General features: G+C 42.1%; 2 protein-coding genes across 2 annotated transcripts in view; one reads left to right on the forward strand and one right to left on the reverse strand.

Annotated features, from left to right (window-relative positions):
* Nucleotides 1-19,879, reverse strand: part of Runx2 (RUNX family transcription factor 2) — a 210,163-nt gene that overhangs the window by 157,853 nt on the left and 32,431 nt on the right. The window lies entirely within an intron of this gene.
* Supt3h (SPT3 homolog, SAGA and STAGA complex component) overlaps nucleotides 12,821-19,879 on the forward strand; it is a 317,124-nt gene continuing 310,065 nt past the window's right edge. Inside the window, exon 1 of the mRNA XM_021217619.2 lies at nucleotides 12,821-13,090. The gene's annotated coding sequence lies outside the window, so the exon portion shown is untranslated. The remainder of the gene's footprint in view (nucleotides 13,091-19,879) is intronic.

Consider the following 19,879-nt stretch of genomic DNA (forward strand, 5'->3'; position numbering starts at 1 on the left):
TTGGTTTTTCGAGACAGGGTTTCTCTGTATAGCCTTGGCTGTCCTGGAACTCACTTTGTAGACCAGGCTGGCCTCGAACTCAGAAGTCCCAGAAATCCGCCTGCCTCTGCCTCCCGAGTGCTGGGATTAAAGGTGTGCGGCACCACTGCCAGGCTTAAAACCAAAACCTTTAAAAAGCACACCAAACCAAAAGCAGCACACACACACCCCTCCCCCAAGGGGAAAAAAAAAAAAAAAACTTTTTTTCTTTTTTATAAAGCAAGATTCTTTTTGTAGTAATAGAATTAACATTTCTCTAACATTGAACTGACTTGAGTTCAGTTGTGTATAACTTATTTAAAAGGCATACTGCTGGTTTTGTGTGTCAACGGAAAAACAAGCTAGAGTGGTCAGAAAAAGAGGAGCCTCAGTGGAGGAAGTACCTCCATGAGCTGGAGCTTTAGGGCGTTTCCTCAATTAGTGATCAATGGGGGAGGGCCCAGCCCAGTGCGGGTGATGCCATCTCTGGATTGGTGGTCCTCGGTTCTATAAGAAAGCTGGCTGAGCAAGCCAGGCGAAGCAAGCCAGAAAGCCAAACCCCTCCATGGCCTCTGCATCACCTCCTGCCTCGGGGTTCCAGTCCTGACTTCCTTTGGTGATAGACAGCAATGTGGAAGCGTAAGCTGAATAAACCCTTTTCTCCCCAACTTACTTTTTGGCCATACTGTTTCCTTGCAGCAACAGCGACCCTACCTAAGACAGGAGGCTCATTTTCATAGGCTGTAGTGTAAGGTAAAGAAAAACAGAGACGGTCATCTTCCCTGAATTTTGTGACTCTCTTTTCTATTCCAAACGCCCTTGCATGTCTTCTCATTCCCTCCCTTAAGCCCATGTTTTAGAATGCATGGTGCAATTCACTCACGCTTTGCAGATCAGGACTCACAGCATAGACCAGTGGTAGACTGCTTGCCCGTATGAGCAATATTTGGGGGGGGGGGTTCAGTTCCCTGGGGTCCCCAGATAAAAAGAAATAAGTAAAAGAAGTGACTAAATATTGTATTTCAGAATAATTCTGATGTTTTCTCCAAAAGGTGTGTGCTCCTTGCCCCCCCCCCCAACATCCTCAAACCTGCATTACCAGGAATCTACCTCCCTCGCTGTACCTCATATGTCTCTGTTTCCATTGGCCCCCTCCCCCTCCCTCCTCCTCTCCTCGTGGGGGGAAAAACCTTACCACCAGCCCTCTTTCCATTTACCAATCTCTCTTTCCATCTTCTAACCCTGATAAACTCTTGAAATGAGTGATCTGCTTAGCCTGCTTGAACGTACACCCGGAGAAGTTGGCAACCCTAGTTAGGTCAACACTGCATCTCTAACTGAGCTCAGTTTCTCACCCTTCCCAGGTTCTCACCATCTTTACGTTCTCTGTATTTGTAAGGACTTTCGTAAGGCGAAGGGCTCGTTTCTGACGTGAATAAGCACCTGTTTCCCCTAGTTGTGCATGCATGTATCAAAGGCCTGGTGCATCTAAGTGGATGTTATCGATGCTATAGAGCTCTAGAGGGTAGAGCTGATGGGGGGCGGGGTCTAGGTTACTGGGTGGTCACATGTCCTTGAAGGAAATCGTGGGGTCCCAACCTCATTTTCTTCTTTTCTTTAGCTCCTTGCTGAAGAGGTGAGCATCTTTTTTTTTTTTCTTCCGTCATGCTCTCCCAGGCCATGAGCCTCTGGTATGTCTACCAGAGAATTAAATCAACGAACTTGCCTCATCTTGGACTGGACCCTGCAAACTATGACCCACAATAAATTCTTTCTCTTTACAAATTAATTGTCCATATATATATATATATATAATATATTATATAATTATATAATATATATATTATATAATATAAATATATATATATTACATTAATATATATTATATATATATATATATATATATATATATATATATATATATATATATTAATGGCTATGGAAAGCTGACTGCTAGAGCAGGTGTCTGGGTTGGATTGCTGCTATGATGGGGTGCCGAAACCCCTCAGAGTGAAATTCAGTTCTGGGATTTGTTCCTTTACTCTTACCAGGCAACACATTCCTCCTCTAGAACGAACACACTTCAGCTTCCAAGAGATCCAAACAAAACCCACGCTGCTGATTACTCATCTGCAGTGAGACAATCCAATTGCTACATGAACTGAAACTTTTCAATGTGTCTCATTGTCATATTTGGAAGTAAAATATTATTCATAGAAACCAGCCCATCCATCATTCTTGGAATTAAGAAAAGAGAAGAGAAGAGAAGAGAAGAGAAGAGAAGAGAAGAGAAGAGAAAAGAAAAGAAAAGAAAAGAAAAGAAAAGAAAAGAAAAGAAAAGAAAAGAAAAGAAAAGAAAAGAAAGTAAAGGTTGCTTGGTCACAGTAAAATCGGGTTAAGGAGAATCAGCTACCTAATTTGAATTTCAGAGTGTTTGGACCCAGAGAGCCTGACTTGTTCATCTTTTCCGCTTATACCCCCACTGTGTTGGAATGTGCTAAGCTAATGTGCTTAAATCTGCTTTTACATTGTTCCATGACAATGTTTCTCTTTATTTACATAGTATTTTAATCAGGTCATGATTCAGGCTTGCTAGCTCTCCTTACTGTGAGTCAGTATTTGCTCACAATACAAATTCACTTTGAGAGCTCAGTCTTATCTGTAAAAGTAATTGGGGGCATGGCTCCTTGTTCTCTGCATGCTCGCATCTGGTTTTTAAATATGGATTCCTAGATCCCGTATTTCTTTACGTAAGACACACCTGGATAAGTCAGCATGTAAATAAATTCTTAAAATCCTTCTAGGCTGTGAGTTTGTTGGCTTTTCCATTGTTTGGGGGGGGGGGGTGTTCAAAGGAACATTCCCCAGATAGTGAAAATGGTTCCAAACTAGGCTCTGAATATTTGAGCTGTGACAACATTGTTGGAACAATGGTAGCAGAAAATGACCTTACTATTGGTATGACATACAAAAGGCTCAGTCACGAACATGCATTTAATTCTGGGGACACGATTGGGCTATGCCTGCCCGGCCACCTCCAGGTTCGTTAACAACCATTTACTGTTTGCTCACTTGATTTGCCAGAGGTCATTACCAGTTAGGCAGTAGCCAGAATCAAGACCCGAAGATAAATTTTATGGGAGGGAAACTTAAAATTGAGAACATTTCATTCATAAATATTTCCCCCAGGAGAATTGATCATCATCACTTACACTGAGATGACAGCAGTGCCCAAGCAAAATCCGAGAACTATTATTACAGTGTTGGGTCATGGAATATTTTTGAGGAAGTGAATGGCAATTTCATTATTTCTCTATTATAAGTTTAAAACTTGAGCAGCAAGGCACTTTTTAAAAACAGTATTTGCTTTCTGAAATTCAGATGAAAGGAATCTCTTTGTTCAGATTTTTAAAACCTTGTATGACACTCATTTCCACATAGAAATTTACAGAATCTCTAACATGCCAAGTAAGTGTATTTTTATTGCAATATGGAATATATTACTTTAAAAAAAAAAACTGCCTAGGATATGGCTGGGTGTCACAGTTTGTACCTCGTCATTGCTTGCTGGTTGGGGAAGCCACAGATTCCGTAGAAACTCTATGCAAGCATTTCCCAGGGGTTGTACTTCAAAATCGCCTGGAGGGCTTTGCTAAGGCAGACCACAGAGCCTACCCTTGGGGGTTTCTGACTCTGTAGGTGTGGGATGGGGACCATGTATTCCTTTCTAATAAGAAGCAGATGTTGTAATTCCATGTCAGAATCGCTGCTCTGTACTGACTAACTTCAATTCAGCCCAGCCTCTGAGGGTCTCCCACTCCTTATGGAGGCCCAGCAACCCTATATCATCTTATATAAGGTTTACTTTGTTGTCATGGTTTGTATATTCTTGGACCAGGGAGTGGCACCATTTGGAGGCATGGCCTTGTTGGAATAGGTGTGACCTGGTTGGAATAGGTGTGTCACTGTGGGTGTGGGCTTAAGACCCTCACCCTGGTTGCCTGGAAGTCAGTCTTCCACTAGCAGCCTTTGGATGAAGATGTAGAACTCTCAGCTCTGCTTGTGCCATGCCTGCCTGGATACTGCCCTGCTCCCACCTTGATGATAATGGACTGAACCTAATGTTATTTTTATAAGACTTGTCTTGGTCATGGTGTCTGTTCACAGCAGTAAAACCCTAACTAAGACACTTTGTCATATCCCATTTTCTTCATATAGCTTCTTTTCTATGTTAGGAAAAACTAGGGTCAGCTTGTATGGACAGCTTCCTCTTCATTTCTTTCTCCTAGTCAAACTTCTTTTTCATTTTAGGTCTTAGCCACTTCTCGGACTCTTTACCGAGCCTTCTGCTATCTCTTTCAGGATCAAATACTATACAAACTTCCCAATGCAATTATTGTTGGCTTTTTTCTGTCCTAAGTGTTTGACCTTATTCTCTTGGCCAGTTTCTTCTCCAAACCCCACAAACAGGCTCAAATGCCTTGAACATAAAATTATTTTTTTCCCTTGTCCCTTGATGTGTTTTGAGCCAACCTGTTTCCTCATGGCGAACAGTTCTTGGAAAGAATAAGGAGTTGCTTTATCTACTCCTCCCTTAAGTCAGAGTAACCGAGTTTCTCTTTCTATCTCTATAAAACTTGGTTTTGCCGGAGCTCACCTTGATCTAAGTCCAGTTGACATTAACTCTTGTTGTCAGTATCATTAATGTGCCTCTTTGTCACCATTCTCCTGACATCAGGAAACTACTATGTTCTCAATGGTCTTTATAGACTGTTTCACTCATTGCCTGTGTTGAGGACCCAATCTTTGACTCACTCATCCTTATTCTAAGAGTTGTCTTGATCATTTCGTTGTTTGGCTTCAGCTGTGTCCACGGAGATCCTAGTGAGAACTTTTTTTTTTTAAAACTGAATATAGGAATGGGGCAAAACATCATATTCGAATGATGAGTGAAAATAATGAATCTAGTTCCTAAAGCTACATGTCTGTTGTGGCGGTTTGAATAAGAATAAGCCCCAGTAGGCTTAGATTTTTGAATACATGGTCCCCTGGTTAGTAGTGCTATTTGAGAGGTTGTAGGAGTCATGGGTTTGCTGGAGGAAGTATGTCACTGGAGGTAAGCTTTGAGAATTTAAAAACTTGATCCATCTCTAGTTCTCTCTTTCTGCTTTGTGCTTGAAGTTCAATATGTGAGTCCTCAGCTTCCTGCTTCTGCTACCATGACTTTGTTAGGCCATCATGGACTCTGACCCTTTAGAATCATAAGCCCAAATAACTCTCTCTTCTCTGTTGTCTTTGCCATGGTATTCTATCATGGCACTAGAAAAGCAACGCAGACATTTAATCCTGTGGTTTTAGACTTTAGGCTTTTTGTTCTAGGTTTTGCCTCTAACACTGCTTGGTTATTCCAATTGGCTCTTGCTTACAGCCATTTGTGATTTTGTGCAGTCATCTTAAAACTTAGCATATCTGAAACTGGCACTCTTAGTCTTCCTTGTCTTGATAAATGGTATTGCTATCTATATGGCAATCCAAGGAACCTTGGAATCATTCAGGAGTTCCCTTGTTGAGTTTAGATTGTGTGTGTATGTGTGTGTGTGATGTGTAGGATGTTCTCTGTGTGTGGAGGCTAAAAGATAACCTTGAGTGTTTGTCCTTACCTTTATATTGATTGAAATAGGGTCACAATTAATTTTTTTTTCCTCTGTAGTTAAAGACTACATATGGCAGGCTGGGTGTCACAGACGCTTCAATGGATTATCCAGCCTCCACCTGCCATCCCCCCATGGGAGCATGAAGATTATAGGAAGGCATTCCCATGGCTGGCTTTTTAAAGGATTTCTGGAGATTTGAACTCAGATCCTTAAGTTTGTAAGGCAAGTGCTTTTCCCATCAAGCCCTCTCTCCAGCTCTGATCCTTATGTATTACCAGTTGGTAACTGAGTCCTCTAATATTTCACGTTCCATTTATCCCAGCATCTTCTCATGTTTCCTACCCATTGGCTCAGCTCTGCCCTATTTTATCTCTTTACTGAACTGTTTGTGTCTTCCCATTTTTCCTTCTAACTTGCAGATGACTTCCATCTTTCAAAACAGGTTTGTGTAATTATGATATCACCTTAAAAATCATTTCAACACCCCCAATTTCTAATTACATAAAGCCCACATTCCCAATTATGATGTCTAAAACTTCCTTTGATCTGACCCCGACAAATTTCTTCCCAGACGCTGTGCCCCATCATGCTGGACTTGTGATTCTCTTTAATGCACTGTAACTTTCCTAGTGCTGCCTCCTCTGCTTAAATCGTCTTTCCCCGTTCTGTTCACAGATGACTCACTTTCCAAGACTGAGTTCTGACTCATTGTCTCAGTGGTAAGAATCACATTAATGAAAATTAAGCCCTAACAATGTGTAAGACTCTACATTCACTCCCATGTGATAACAGCATTATTTTAAGAGTCCCTATTGTTATGCTCAATTGAAGGATGAAACTATTGAGATAGAGAGAGGCTGCCCACCTTGACATTTGTGTGTGTGTGTCAGTACACATTCACTGCCCTCAGTGACTACTCCCTAATTTTCTATCTTCTACAATTTATACACAGAAAGGGGATTACTTAATATTAGAGTTGACAGTTGCAAAGGAAATGAACTCAAAATTATTAGGAAAGTATAAGCAGCTGGGTGGCCAGTTAGCCTCAGACAGTGAGGTTCCTAGAACCTCAGGTTAGAGAAAGAGATGACCGAAACACTCAATATTAGCAGCGCATGGGTGTTTGTGGGTAGAGAAGGTTTGAGTATATTGTTGAAAGGGGCATGGTACCAAAACATAGCGATGCAGTATGAGGGCGAAACCCCTTCCATCCTCTTGAAACTTTAGTCAGTTGCTATGGCCATACAGAACTCTATGAAAACACACTGAGGTAAAATCTAGGAACACGGTTCAGTTCATTTGAGCGGTTGTTTGTGGAACAGGGACACACACAACAGTTCATCCATAAACTTCAGTGATTTAGCATCAAGTGGAGTCCAGTGCCAGAGAGGGGAGAACATTAGCCCCAAAGAAACATGAAAAACTGTCCAGTTGGGCATAAGGCTGGAGTGGTGGTTCAAAATATCCTGACCTATAGGCCAAAGGTCAAGAACTCAGCTGACATTATACATTGTCAATGCCTTTGGCTTTCCTAGGTCAATAGCAACAAGCCTTTTGGAAGACAGGACCTTTGTTCCCAATATTTATGTGTCTAGTGCCTAACTATGCTTCCTGTACGTACTAGAACCTCAATACATGCTTGTCAAAAAGAGTAATTGTCTCATGGATGGAGGACATGGCGGTGTATGCTTGCAATCCCAGATTCTGGAGATTCTGAGGCAGGAGGATCAAGAGTTCCAGGCTAGCCCAGAGTCCAAGTCAGGAGGATCATGAATTTGAAGCTAGCCTGAACTATACAACTATTTCAAACAAAGAAGGGGTTGGGGGGGGGGAGGAGGAGATGGAGAGGGGAAGGAGGAGAGAAGACAAAAAATAACTGTCATGTTCATATAGATTTATTATATTATCAGAAACAAACCCTGGTATTTGAGATAAAGTTTCTCTTTATGTTCCCAACTCAATGCACTAGAAGATAAAATTTATACAATTTGCAAATAGCTCATTAAAAGCTGAAATACAACACTCACTGCACACCAAGGAGCCTTTTCAATTGGTCAGGACTCTTCCATCTAAAGCCTGTAATATACAGAGGGGGTGCTTACTTTCAGAGAGGCTGAACCACAGCAAGTTACTGTGGCCAAAATGTGGCACCAAAACCCATCTGTTTTTCACTATACCTGACTGAGTTATTGAGATTGTTTAAAAAGATTCTAGGAAAAGGAAAAGAACCAGGGCTTATATATTATATATAATATATATGTATATCACACACACACACACACACACACACACACACACACACACACACACATTCTATAGAATGCTAGAAATTAAGCCTGTTTTTACATTCTTTGATCATTACTTAACACTTGATCTGAGCGTTACTTAGTCAAAATAGGCTTATTGCATCCAGCTTTGGGGTGTGAAGCAGGAAGGGCAGGTTGCATGAGCCACACTGTGGTTTATTGCACATGGCACCAATTAATTTTTGGCTCTGTTTCCATATGTAATAGAAGAGGAAAGCAGTTATTTGAATAATTCACCAAAAATACATCCAATTTCACATCTCAATGTTTCCGCTCAAACATACTGAAGAACTGCATGTTCTGTATACTGGTCTCAACTTGAATTCTCAATCTTACTTTCAGGTACTAAAATCCCCCTCCTGATACTTTACTTCACTTTTGTTCTGTTCTCACTTTAAATACAAAGAGACTTGACTTCCTCACCTTTTTTTATAAACAAAGTGAAGCGCACCTTTGTTGTGCTTTGACCACAGCATCCTCTGAAGGCTTCTGCCATGAAGGCTTGCTGTCAGCTCTCCTTTGGACCCCCTTGTACTTCTCTGTCCTCAACCCACACCATTTTCTTTCTGAGTAACTCTTCTTTAGCCCAGAACCTTTTGGTAGGCCTTCCACCTTACCAGACCCATCCTGCCTCAGTGACTTGACTCACTCAGCCTGGCCCTTCAGACATAGTAGCAATCTGCTTTGCCTTCTGAATGTCCATATTCCTGGAGCACTTTCCCAGTCTGTCTGGCCCCAAATTGACATTTTTCACTGACAACTCCCTCATCCCATTCATTTTTTCCCTTCCTGGTAACACCCACCCCCTTCACATATACTAAAGAATATAGCTATTTATTTTGCTGTTTGTTGGATTTCTCCTAATGGGATGTAAGCCGGACAGTGACCTGAGTATCTGCTCTGTATACTGTTATTTTAGCAGCTTCTAGAGTATGGTAGACACATGGGAAATATTTGTTGCAAAGTGAAAGTTGCTTGCTTCTAGGAGAATATCGGACACTGGATTCCATGGGAGTAAGCTCCCATTTGCCTGGAGACTTCCAGAGCACTTTGAAAGCCAGATGTTTTAAGATTCCCTTCTTAGTTTGACTCTCAAAAATCATGATTGTTTTCTCAGTGACCAAGCAGTAGTTTTAAAAGATGCTGGTTTACTGGGCGTGGTGGCACACGCCTTTAATCCCAGCACTTGGGAGGCAGAGGCAGGTGGATTTCTGAGTTCAAGGCCAGCCTGGTCTACAGAGTGAGTTCCAGGACAGCAGGGCTACACAGAGAAACCCTGTCTCAAAAAACAAAAAACAAAAAACAAAACAAAACAAAAAAAACGACAACAAAATAAAAGGTGCTGGTTTGTTAAACCTGGGTTGAACGAAAAGTCCCTAGGAAGATGATTATGATTAGTTTTTGTTTTTAGATTAATTGATATTATTTTATGAGTGTTTCAGATGCATGGAAATATGTGTACCACATATATATGCCTGATGCCCTTGGAAGTCAGAAGAGGGTGTCAAATACTCTGGCATTGGAGTTATGGATGGATGGTTGTGAGTCAGCATGTGAGAGGTGGGACGTGCACTTGGACCCTTTCCAAACAGGAGCCCTTAGGGGGCTGAGCCATCCCTGCGGTCCCATGATTTCAGTTTTAAAAGCCATCAAGTATTGCAGTTTTTAACATGCCTTATCAATATGTTGCTTTTTCTGCTTTGCCATATATGAATGCAATTGGAAAGTAGGAGCAGCCAGTTTGATTATGCATAAATAATATCTTTTTCTAATGTATCAACAAATTACTTTTCCATATTGATATTGTTTTTTCTCTTGAAGTATATAAAGTGAGTTGGATATCTTCATGTATCTCAGAGCTCTTTATATTCACCTATGTTTTGAAAGCAAACATGTTAAACTCATTCCGTACAACTTTAGGACCTAACTTTTGGGGGAATTCCTATTCTAAAGGAGCATAGACTTTTAGGCAGCTAGGTTCTAGCTCAATAGCTTTAATGTCTCATCCTACAGATACGAAAACTGATGCTCAATGGTGGTAGGAAACTTGCCAGGAAGCACTTAGTCTAAAAATTAAAATAAGGTTGCTTTTGAGGTTGTAAGTCAAAAATAGTTTTCAATGTCAGAAAAGCAATTGACTATAGCCACAAATGCACATGTAATAACAGTGTTCAGTTCTGTCCACTGTATTTCTATAGTGAGACTCTCACAATTGTCCTAACAAATTAACATCATGGATTACAAGAGCAAGACTTGCAGGTTATTTGACAGGAACCACCCTTATGTGAAGAAATGGATCCTATTAGCTATGGCTTCTGCTGTCCTTTTTTAGAATGAGGACTTCCTTTGCCATTGAAAATGGGCGCATAGACAATGGCCAAGCTGCTGATGCTTGTTCTTCTTCTGCTTCTCTTCCTCCTCTTTTCTTCTTCTTTTCTTTTCTTCTTCTTTTCTTCTTTCTTCTTCTTCTTCTTCTTCTCCTTCTCCTTCTCCTTCTCCTCCTCCTCCTCCTCCTTCTTCTTTCTTCTTCTTTGATGTCACTTGGCCTGTTGTGTTTTCCCACCCACTTTGGAAATCATTTCTTTTTCTGAGAGCTAATGGTCTCCAAAGCTTTAACTTCGCAAGAGCTTCATTTTCAGCATTGTTATTGTAGAAAGGCAGGACATGGCTGCTACAAGGTATGGGCGAGGGGAAGGTTTTTATTGTAGGTATGAGGGAGAGTAGAGCCAGAGGCATCTGGAAGGGCCCAGAGCAGGGAGAGAAAGCAGTGGACTGAACATGGCCAGCAGATTGGATCTAGCCATGAAAGGAGAGCTGGGGAGAGCAAGAGAGGAAGACTAAGAGAGTCTGTGCAATGAGACCTAGAGAGCAGCAAGATAGAGGGGCAAAGAGCGTGCATAGCTGAAACAGTAGGGTTATTAAGACTCTGGGTGAGGGAAGAGCCCATGAGCTGGAAAGGTTTAGGGTAGGAGGCAAGATGAGCAGAGCTGAGAGGAGTCCCAGGGCCAGCATGTGCTTTAACCTAATAGGAACCAGATAGCCATTTGTCCCAACTTTCTTTTGGACCTGACAGTTATAATTTGTTTTTGAGTCAAATCTGGTCTTTATCTGGAGGTGAAATGCCTGTGCAATGATATTAATTGAGCAGAATTTTAATTAAAATGATCTGCATGGAATTTTTTCCTTTGGATAGTCTGTCTTCTGTTTTTACAGCAGTTTATTAATTAATTCATTTTTATTATAAGACAGCTCAGGCCAGTCTTAAAATCACCGTGTAATCAAGGCTGACCTTGACTTCTCCAATGCTGGGATTACACTCCCAGCCCAATCTCCTATTTCTTGGCAATGTACTAAAAAGTCCTTTCACTCACCGTATATAATCTACTCTTAAGTTTTAAGGACGTAATGACAATTTTTGGCTATTTTCCCATATAGCTCACACTCAGCTTTGGGTGGAGTGAGCCTGGATCTTACACTTCATGCTGAACCTCCACATCCTAAATCTACTCTTGGAAGTGTATTAGCAAATATTGAAGTGTCTGGCAGTCATAGAGGACTAAGCACAAGACAACATCAATCCAGAGAGGAAATGATCAGGTGAGTGGCTATTTTAAAGACATTAAGTAAACAGGATTATTTCAGAACTCATACATTCATAGGCAAGACATTAATGAAGGCAGTAATGCTTGAAAAAACCTGGTAAAGGTGAATGTGATGGTGTGTATATGCTCGGCCCAGGGAGTGGCACTATTAGAAGGGATGGCCCTGTTGGAGTAGGTGGGTCATTGTGGGTGTGGGCTTTAAGACCCTCGTCCTTGCTGCCTGGAAGCCAGTATTCTACTAGCAGCCTACAGATGAAGATGTAGAACTCTCAGCTCCTCCTGCACCATGCCTGCCTGGATGCTGCCATGCTCCTGTCTTGATGATAATGGCCTGAACTTCTGAAGCTGTAAGCTAGCCTCAATTAAATGTCCTTTTAAGAGTTGCTTTGGTCACGGTATCTATTCACAACAGTAAAACCCTAACGAAGACAGTGACTAATATAAATAATAATAAAAATAATATAATAAAAATAATATTTGAAGTGGTAGGAGAATGGATGTGTTTTCTTTTTTTAAACAGCCGAGTGAAAACATCACACACAATTGTCTCCAGTTCATTAAAGTACTATACCTGGAACCATTAAACACAGGAAGACCGGTCATGCGCACAATTCAATACAGGTGGTGCAAGGAAAAGTAACCACTGCTTGTTTATAAAGCCTCCCCAATAGTGAAAGTTATCAACCAAAGCATGCTTTCTAAAGTAATGGAACTTAGTAGAAACGAACGGGGGTCGGGTGGGGGGAGCTTTGCATCTGAGTTCTCACAGGCTTTCCATTTTGCGCAAGGGCGGGTAGGTGGGGTAGGTGGGATGGGATGAAGCTAGTGTTCCCGGGTCCTAGAACGGGCTGAGTCCACACACAGAGCTTCTCTGAGGAGAGGGTCTTTCCTAACTCTGCGCCCCACTGTCATTGGAAACAATTCTGGTCACCTGACCAAACCCTCCGGAAGAGACGCTTGCATAGACCTTCTCCCAGTGCAGATCACCAACTCTAAAGAACCCTAGCTCCTCGGGCTCACTCCTACTGGGCTGCAGAGTCATCACAGTGCAAACCCAGCTCCTCAGCCCGAACGCTCACCGCACTCATCACCACTCCCGCTCCCAGGCTCCGCCCCGCGGCCGCTCCCTACACCGTGGCGGGAGCGCGAGGCCCCGCCCCCGGAGTGTGGCGGAAGTGGAAGGAACAGTCCGGCGACCGCGCGCGCCGGCTAGCCAGGTGCGCATGCGCTCTCGCCGCACGGCGTGGCCCGTCCCTCTAAGTCACCTCAGGCTCTGCGCCCCCCCCCCGTCCCGCCCCTCGTAGTGGCGCTCTCGCCATCTTACCCCCACCCCCTCCAGCCTAGCTCAGTCACCTTTTCCCTTTCTACAATCTCTGGCCCCCCCCCACTCCACGCCCCCCCTGCCCGTCGTGTCCCGGGGCCGCCGCCGCCGCAGACACCGCGCCATCTCTGTCCCCTCTCATTCTCCACGCGGGACGCGCAGCCGTGCCTCCACGTGTCTTAAGCAGAGGTTGTGGGGGCGCGTGGGGGCGGCGGGGAGTGGGGCGAGGTCCTGGGGACTTGAGGGACGTCGTGGCAGCCCAGTGTCTGGCCCCGGGCTGCGGGCCCAGCCGGGTGCAGGCCGCCGAGCGTGGGGTGCCCCGTGGCTCCTCCCCGTCGTCGGTGGGCGTGAGGCAGGGGAGCCCTCGGGGCCGGGCGGAGAGGCACCGTTTCGCGTGTCACCCAGATGGGTGGGGGAGTCCTCCCAGAAGGCAAGCTCTATTTCTTGGAAGCTAGGAAGTGGTAGTGGAAGGAAGTGCCGCGCGCAGGCTGAGGGACAGAGGACACAGAGGTGTTGCTGTCAGAGCCCGCCTCTGGGACCCCTGGGGAAATAAATCATTTAGCCGGTGGTGTGGGGTATAGATGGGGATCATCACTGCCTAGTTCAAAACTCAGGTTTATGGGGGAAGATCTGTGCGCTAAAAGCTTATATCACGCCAGCAGTGATTACGTTTGAGCTCCAAGGAAATTGTCACCTTGCCTTCTATATTGGAAATCAGGCCAGTTGATGTGACAAGTGATAAGAGTTATAGGGATAGTGATAGGGATATTTGACGTTCCGACAGGATCCCAGTAGCAGAGTTGTTACTGTACACCCGGATTAAAATTAGCTTTATGTCCTTGGAATTAGTAGAAACTCAGGAAGAAACCAGTACATATTTATGTGGGGTAAGACCTGAATTCTCAGTATTTTCGAGGAGCAGTTAGTTCACTGTTAAATGATTTACTTAAAGAATTTCTGTGTGTTCCAGAGAGGCGGAATATGACTTACTAAGATGTTTTGCACAACCGAACCTTACTTAACCATGCTATTGCAAGTTTCTGCCTCCGGGTTGCACTGCCCAGGGGAACTTTCGGCCAAGCTGGAAATGCTATACACTATGGGCTACCAATATGGTAGCCACCGGGTGCAGGTGGCTCTGATGAGCTTGATTTTTAATTGTCTAGCAAATTAATTACAATGTAAATAGACACACAGGCATGGTGCTTATTGCATGGGATTCCCACAGGTCTGAAAACACCGAGAGACTGAGAGCCAGTTGCAGTTTTTTTATTAAGTCAGAGAGGCCAGCTTTTGAACTATTTATGCTTTAAAAAGGACTTGTAGTTAGACTCTCAATATGCCTTTCATTCAAATTGTAGATTTGCTAGTATTTATTTACAGCTTGGCAAACTAAAGCAAAATTCTCTGGACTCTGGTTCTAAAGCTAATGGCAGATTTAGTTGGAAAGACAGCGGTGCTAACTAGAGTTTTCTTTAATTATCTATGGCTTCCATTGTCTTTTACCATTTGATTAGTTCTTAGAGAAAAGTTTAAACTTTTTATTGTTGTGGTTCCCCCCCCCCCCATTTAAAAGGTGGCGATTTCCCCCTTAACTTTCTGTGTTATAAAGCAGTTTAATAAATTATAATAGTAACCTTTGAGCAATTTTTGAAATCATTTTAGTATTCATATTCAAACTTCTGAAGAGAAAAGTGAAATTTGGTGATAAATGTGTCATGAGACCACTTTGGAATACGCCCAACTATATTTTATCTGAGGTTTTGTAAGTTTTGAAAATAAAACTTTGCCCCTCCTTGCCTATCTCTCCCCCTCCTCCTTCCTTCTCCCCTTTTTGTGCTGGGGGTTCAACCCAGGCCCTCCCACATACTAAGTGGATGCTCTACTAACTAAGCTATGCATTCAGGCCTTGAAAATAAACCATAAGGGGGAAAAGAAACCAAAACAAAACTATCATGGTAGATTGTACCCAGAACTCCCGCCTGATATTTGTAAAATGTTGGCCTTGGCCTCAAGGCTGAAGAAAACCATTGGTTCTGGAATGGCAGCTTAAAGCTTATGAGTTATATCATATGCAGAGAATAGTTCATGACATGCAAACCACACTGAGCTGGTCATAAGTAGGCTGGCTATCTTAATTTTTCTAGGATAGTCATGCCCCCGCATAATTACCACTAGAGCTCCTTTCTTTTTTTTTTTTTTTTTTTTTTTGGGGAGTAAAAGCAACACATTTATTGACAAGATTTATTTGCCCTCTTGAATTTATTTATGCAAAAACGCTAGAGCTCCTTTCATACGATCAAATGTGTACCAGGTTGGACAGTGCTAACCTGGGCACACTTTTTAGGCTTGTCAAGATTCTTAACATAATTGTGGAATGATTAGTTATTTTGCAGTCTCCAAAATACACTTGTTGAAAACAGTAATGAGGTCCATGCTGTTGCCCTTATTTAAGTGATATCTGGAGTAAGTAAGGCTAGAGAATAACTTGGTTACTTTAGCCACTGTCAATTTAACCTTTTATGTTGTACAGAAATCATGGGTAGTGTGATTGTTGGTTCTCTTTGGGGAAGAAAAGAAAATCCTTTGGTGTGAGGGGCTACAAATATGCAAGTACAGTGAGGTCACAAGATTGAGTATTCCTGTTGAAATGTTATTTTTGGTGAGGTCAGAAACTTGCTTTTCTTTTTTTCTTTTTTTGGTTTTTCGAGACAGGGTTTCTCTGTATAGCCCTGGCTGTCCTGGAACTCACTCTGTAGACCAGGCTGGCCTTGAATTCAGAAATCCGCCTGCCTCTGCCTCCGGAGTGCTGGGATTAAAGGCGTGCGCCACCACGCCCGGCCTAGAAACTTGCTTTTCATGTATTAGAATATTACTGATTTTGCTTAGAGTTCACTTACATGATGAGAAAGAATTCAGCCATTGCATTACTGTGCTGAGTGAATTCATATTAACTGAAGAGGATGAACTGTTTTATTTGCTACTTTAGATGTCATCACCTTTGCCATTGAGCCCTGTATGTCTCTAGTGGGCCTGCTAGCTTAGTTTTGAAAAGACGACCCCACCCATAAGCCTCCTTTTTTGAGCTTCCTTACCGAGAACCCTAACATGTTTTTAAAGAGCTGTGTCTTCATGTTCACTATCATGTCTCACAAGAACTGAGCTCTTTCTGTGCTCCAGGTCTTGCTTAGTCATTATTTCATGAAGAGAAGTATTTTAGGTTTCTACTTTAGAGGAACTGAGGAAGAGAGGTGGCATGAGCTGCCCAAGGTCACATGATACACCTTAGAGCCTCTACTTGAACTCCAGAGCTCAGCCCTTTCCTGCTCCATTGTGAGTGGGTATAAGCAGATAGTTCCCAACAAAGTTCACTGTGTCAGACGTTTTTTTCTCATTCCCACCCTTCTACTTCATAGGAATGGTAATATTTTTAGTTAGTTGCCAGGGTCCCCAGCTTCAGAGTCATTTTCCTCTTTTCACATACCCACTATCTACTCCACCTGCAAGTTATCTCTGCTTTCCGAAGGTGTTCTTATCTCCACTTGCTATAATCACCAAGAATACTTGCATCTCTTGTCTAATCAGAACCATTGACGTACAATTTCAGTGGCTTCCGCTTTTCTGGGTCACACCCTTGCTTATAGAGAAGACTCACTGTGTCTATCTTAAAAAAAAAAAAAAAATTCCACGAGTTCAAAAATTCTTTAACAACTTCACATTCCAGTAAAATTTCACCTCCAGTGACCTTCAAGGCTTTTTAATATACTTCCTCCTTGGGACTCTCAGATCTTACTTTGGATTGCTTTCATCCTCTACCCACTCCACTGTGGTCTCAGGATCTTGTTCTCCCAAAGAGGTTTGTGAACACCACCTCTTGCATGGTTTTTCTCAGGGCTTATATTACATTGCCATCTTGTAGTTGAAATCCATTTGTTTAATTTGTTTTTAAAACACTAATTCAAATTGTTGTTGAGTGTTACTCCTTACCTGTGATGCTTCTCTCTCCCCTCCTTCCCTCCCTCCCCCCACCTCCTTCCCTCCCTCCCTCCTCCACCACCCTTTTCTCTTTCTCTCTCTCTAGTTTGGTTTAGTCACTATAACTCCCGAGGACATAGAAGAATATTTGGCTTTTAGTAAGTGCCCAATAATTATGAATATAATTTGGACTTCAAAAAAGACATTGCCAGTGCCTTTATGTTAAGTGGAGGGAATAGAAGGCATATTACATTTTATATAGAGAGAAGGGAAATAAGTCAATTATGAGTTTCTGTTTCCTTGTCATTTAAGAGATACTGTCATCTGCCGGTTGTTGGAGGGATTCAGTATGGGACAGAAGTTTAGAATGAAAATAAAATAACTCACATTCACTAAGACAGTGTTATCTATCCAGTTGTTACGTTTGATTTTCATTGTCAATGGGACTGGATTTAGAATAATTTGGAAGACACATTCTGGGTATATTTCTGAGGGTGTTTACAAAGAACTTTAACTGAGGAGGGATGACCCTCCTGAATGTGGGTAGCACCATCCTATAGGATATCGTCCCAAACTTAATACAAAGCAAAGAGGAAGAAAACCTGGCACACCAGCATTCATTTGTACCTGCTTCCTGACCATGGATTGGTGCGACTATCTTTTATGACAAACCTGGAACACCAGCTTCCTGGCAGTGGATCAGTATGACTATTTACTATTATGACCTCATCATCATGACTGGCTGTATTCCCTCTAACTGTGAGCCAAAATAAATCCTTAAGTTTCTTCTGCCAGGCATTTTGTCATAGTATTGAGAAAGAGAGGAAATTGGTACTTGAGAAATGAGATTTTTGCTGGGCTACCTGACCACATGTGTGGCTTGTAGGCCTCTTTGCTTTGTAGAAGGAACGTGGAAGTTTGGACCTTTGTTCTAGAGAAACCCTTAAGTGCTATAAGCTACAGATATTCATCCACCCTTTTGATGTGATACGATACCATTGTCTTAAGAGCATGCCATAGCTATGCTGGGATCCGTGCAGCTTCAAGCCTAAGCCTGATGTGCTTGACTTAAGCAGAGCTTAGGGATGGCCATGTGGAAGCCCGAGTGTTGAGATGCAAGAGATTTCAAGTGGAAAAGAGGATTCCGTCAGGAACTGGGCTAGTCACTGCCACCTGTACTCTGGCAAATACACTGGCTCTGTTTTGCCCATGCCTAGAAAACTTGTGTTATTCTGCACACTGTAGACATTTTATACTCTTCACCTTTTGAGTTCCTGCATTTGTAGTGATTGATCACTTGGTAATTTTCATATCAGTAGAAATTTAGATGATGTAACTTCATTTTTTTTTAAACAATAAAACAAAAAAGGAGTATGTAATAATGTTGACTCACCTATGATTTTTTTCCTGCCTTTAGGTTTTACAAAGCATTACTAATTATACAAACTTATTTATATTATGTGAGAAGTCTAGGTTATGAAATATTAGAATTGAGACTGTAGATGGGACTTAATGTTCCTCGCCAGTGATATAGAAGAGGAAAAGGTCATCTCCATTATGTCTCTTAATGGCTGGTTGGCCATTAGACTTAGAGCCCAAATTTTGATATTACTTCTAGGGTACAGGAACTACTCAGAGTGAGGTATATGATGGAAGATGTTTTTCATGGATGTCTTCTTTGGTCATGTCAACCAGAGTATGCTCTGTAATGGGCACCCAGTGACACGGCCAGCAGCCTTTTGCTTGATTTTCTTTTGTGATGTCCATCTTTACCCTTTTTACCACAATGGGAACCTTTTGTGTTTGGTAGCAGTACTTTATAATGAAAGGAATTTTGCATGCATGAATGTGTATATACGTACATACACATATATGTTTAAATTAAGTAAACATAAATTTTTATTTTCTGGAATGGGAGTTTCCAGATGTGGCGCAGCATTGGCTTTTGGTTTAGTGATCCGGTTAATACAGTAGTAATCAGAAATGAACTTTTTCCTGGAGTCCACGTATAAACTGGCATGCTGAAATGATCTGGCTTTCAATCTGCACATCTGAATTCATTTTGTAAAATATGGCAAGCAGCTGCATCTCCTAGGAAAGCCGAAACAACTGCAGGACATTAACCCACTGAGAAGATTACAGTAGGGTTTCAGTTCCATGTTAACTGTATTTATTAGTGAAAATTGACTTGAGTGCTTCTGCTTTTAACAGACTTTTTTTTTTTTTTTTTAAATGTCTAGAAGAAAGGAAATAAAGCATTGGAATGATAGGACTTTGATGTGTAAAGAAGTTAATGTCTAAAGAAGTAATTATCTAAATCATCAAACAAAATGTGGGTACAGGACAGAACTATTTTGGAGAGTCTAATGAGCTATCAGCTCATCATGTCAAGAAAAATGTTATTCACCTGTTTGATTTAGAAATTAATTCACTTGTCTGTGAAAGGCTGATCACATTTGTAATGAATTTGGACGTGGGCCCTTTACCTCTTTCCAATAAATAACCTCAACAGCAAACATTTCTAATGGGAAGAAAGCTGAAAAAAGAGCTGGGCGTCCGACCTAGGGCCTGGTCTATCTTAGTATAAATTTGCTTTATGAAATATTCCCTCTTTAGAGAGTTAAAAACAAGGCGACTGGATTTGAAACTGAAGAAAGGGACACATTGTTTCAGCAGTGTCTCACTTGAAAGGTTTGGCCATAGTATAATCCCACAGAATGGCACCATATCAAATGTGAAATGGGTCAACTCAAATTCTGCTTTTGGGAGGCTGAGGTTGATACATTGAGGTTAACACTTCTCCAGGCTTGGTGTTGGAACCTGGAGAACCCTGGGGAGGTCCTTGAAAAAAGGGAAACTGTTCTATGTTTGCTGGTCTCCTTGTAGGAATCTGTGGATCCTGTTTTCCCCTAGTCATGGGCTGGGGGGTGTGCTTTTTTCCTTTTTTTTTTTTTTCTTTTTTTTTGGATCCAAGTTTCAAGCTGGAGTTTGATTGATGCCACA

The sequence above is a fragment of the Mus pahari genome, chromosome 18 (genome assembly GCF_900095145.1).
Source record: "Mus pahari chromosome 18, PAHARI_EIJ_v1.1, whole genome shotgun sequence".
Lineage (NCBI taxonomy): Eukaryota > Metazoa > Chordata > Mammalia > Rodentia > Muridae > Mus > Mus pahari.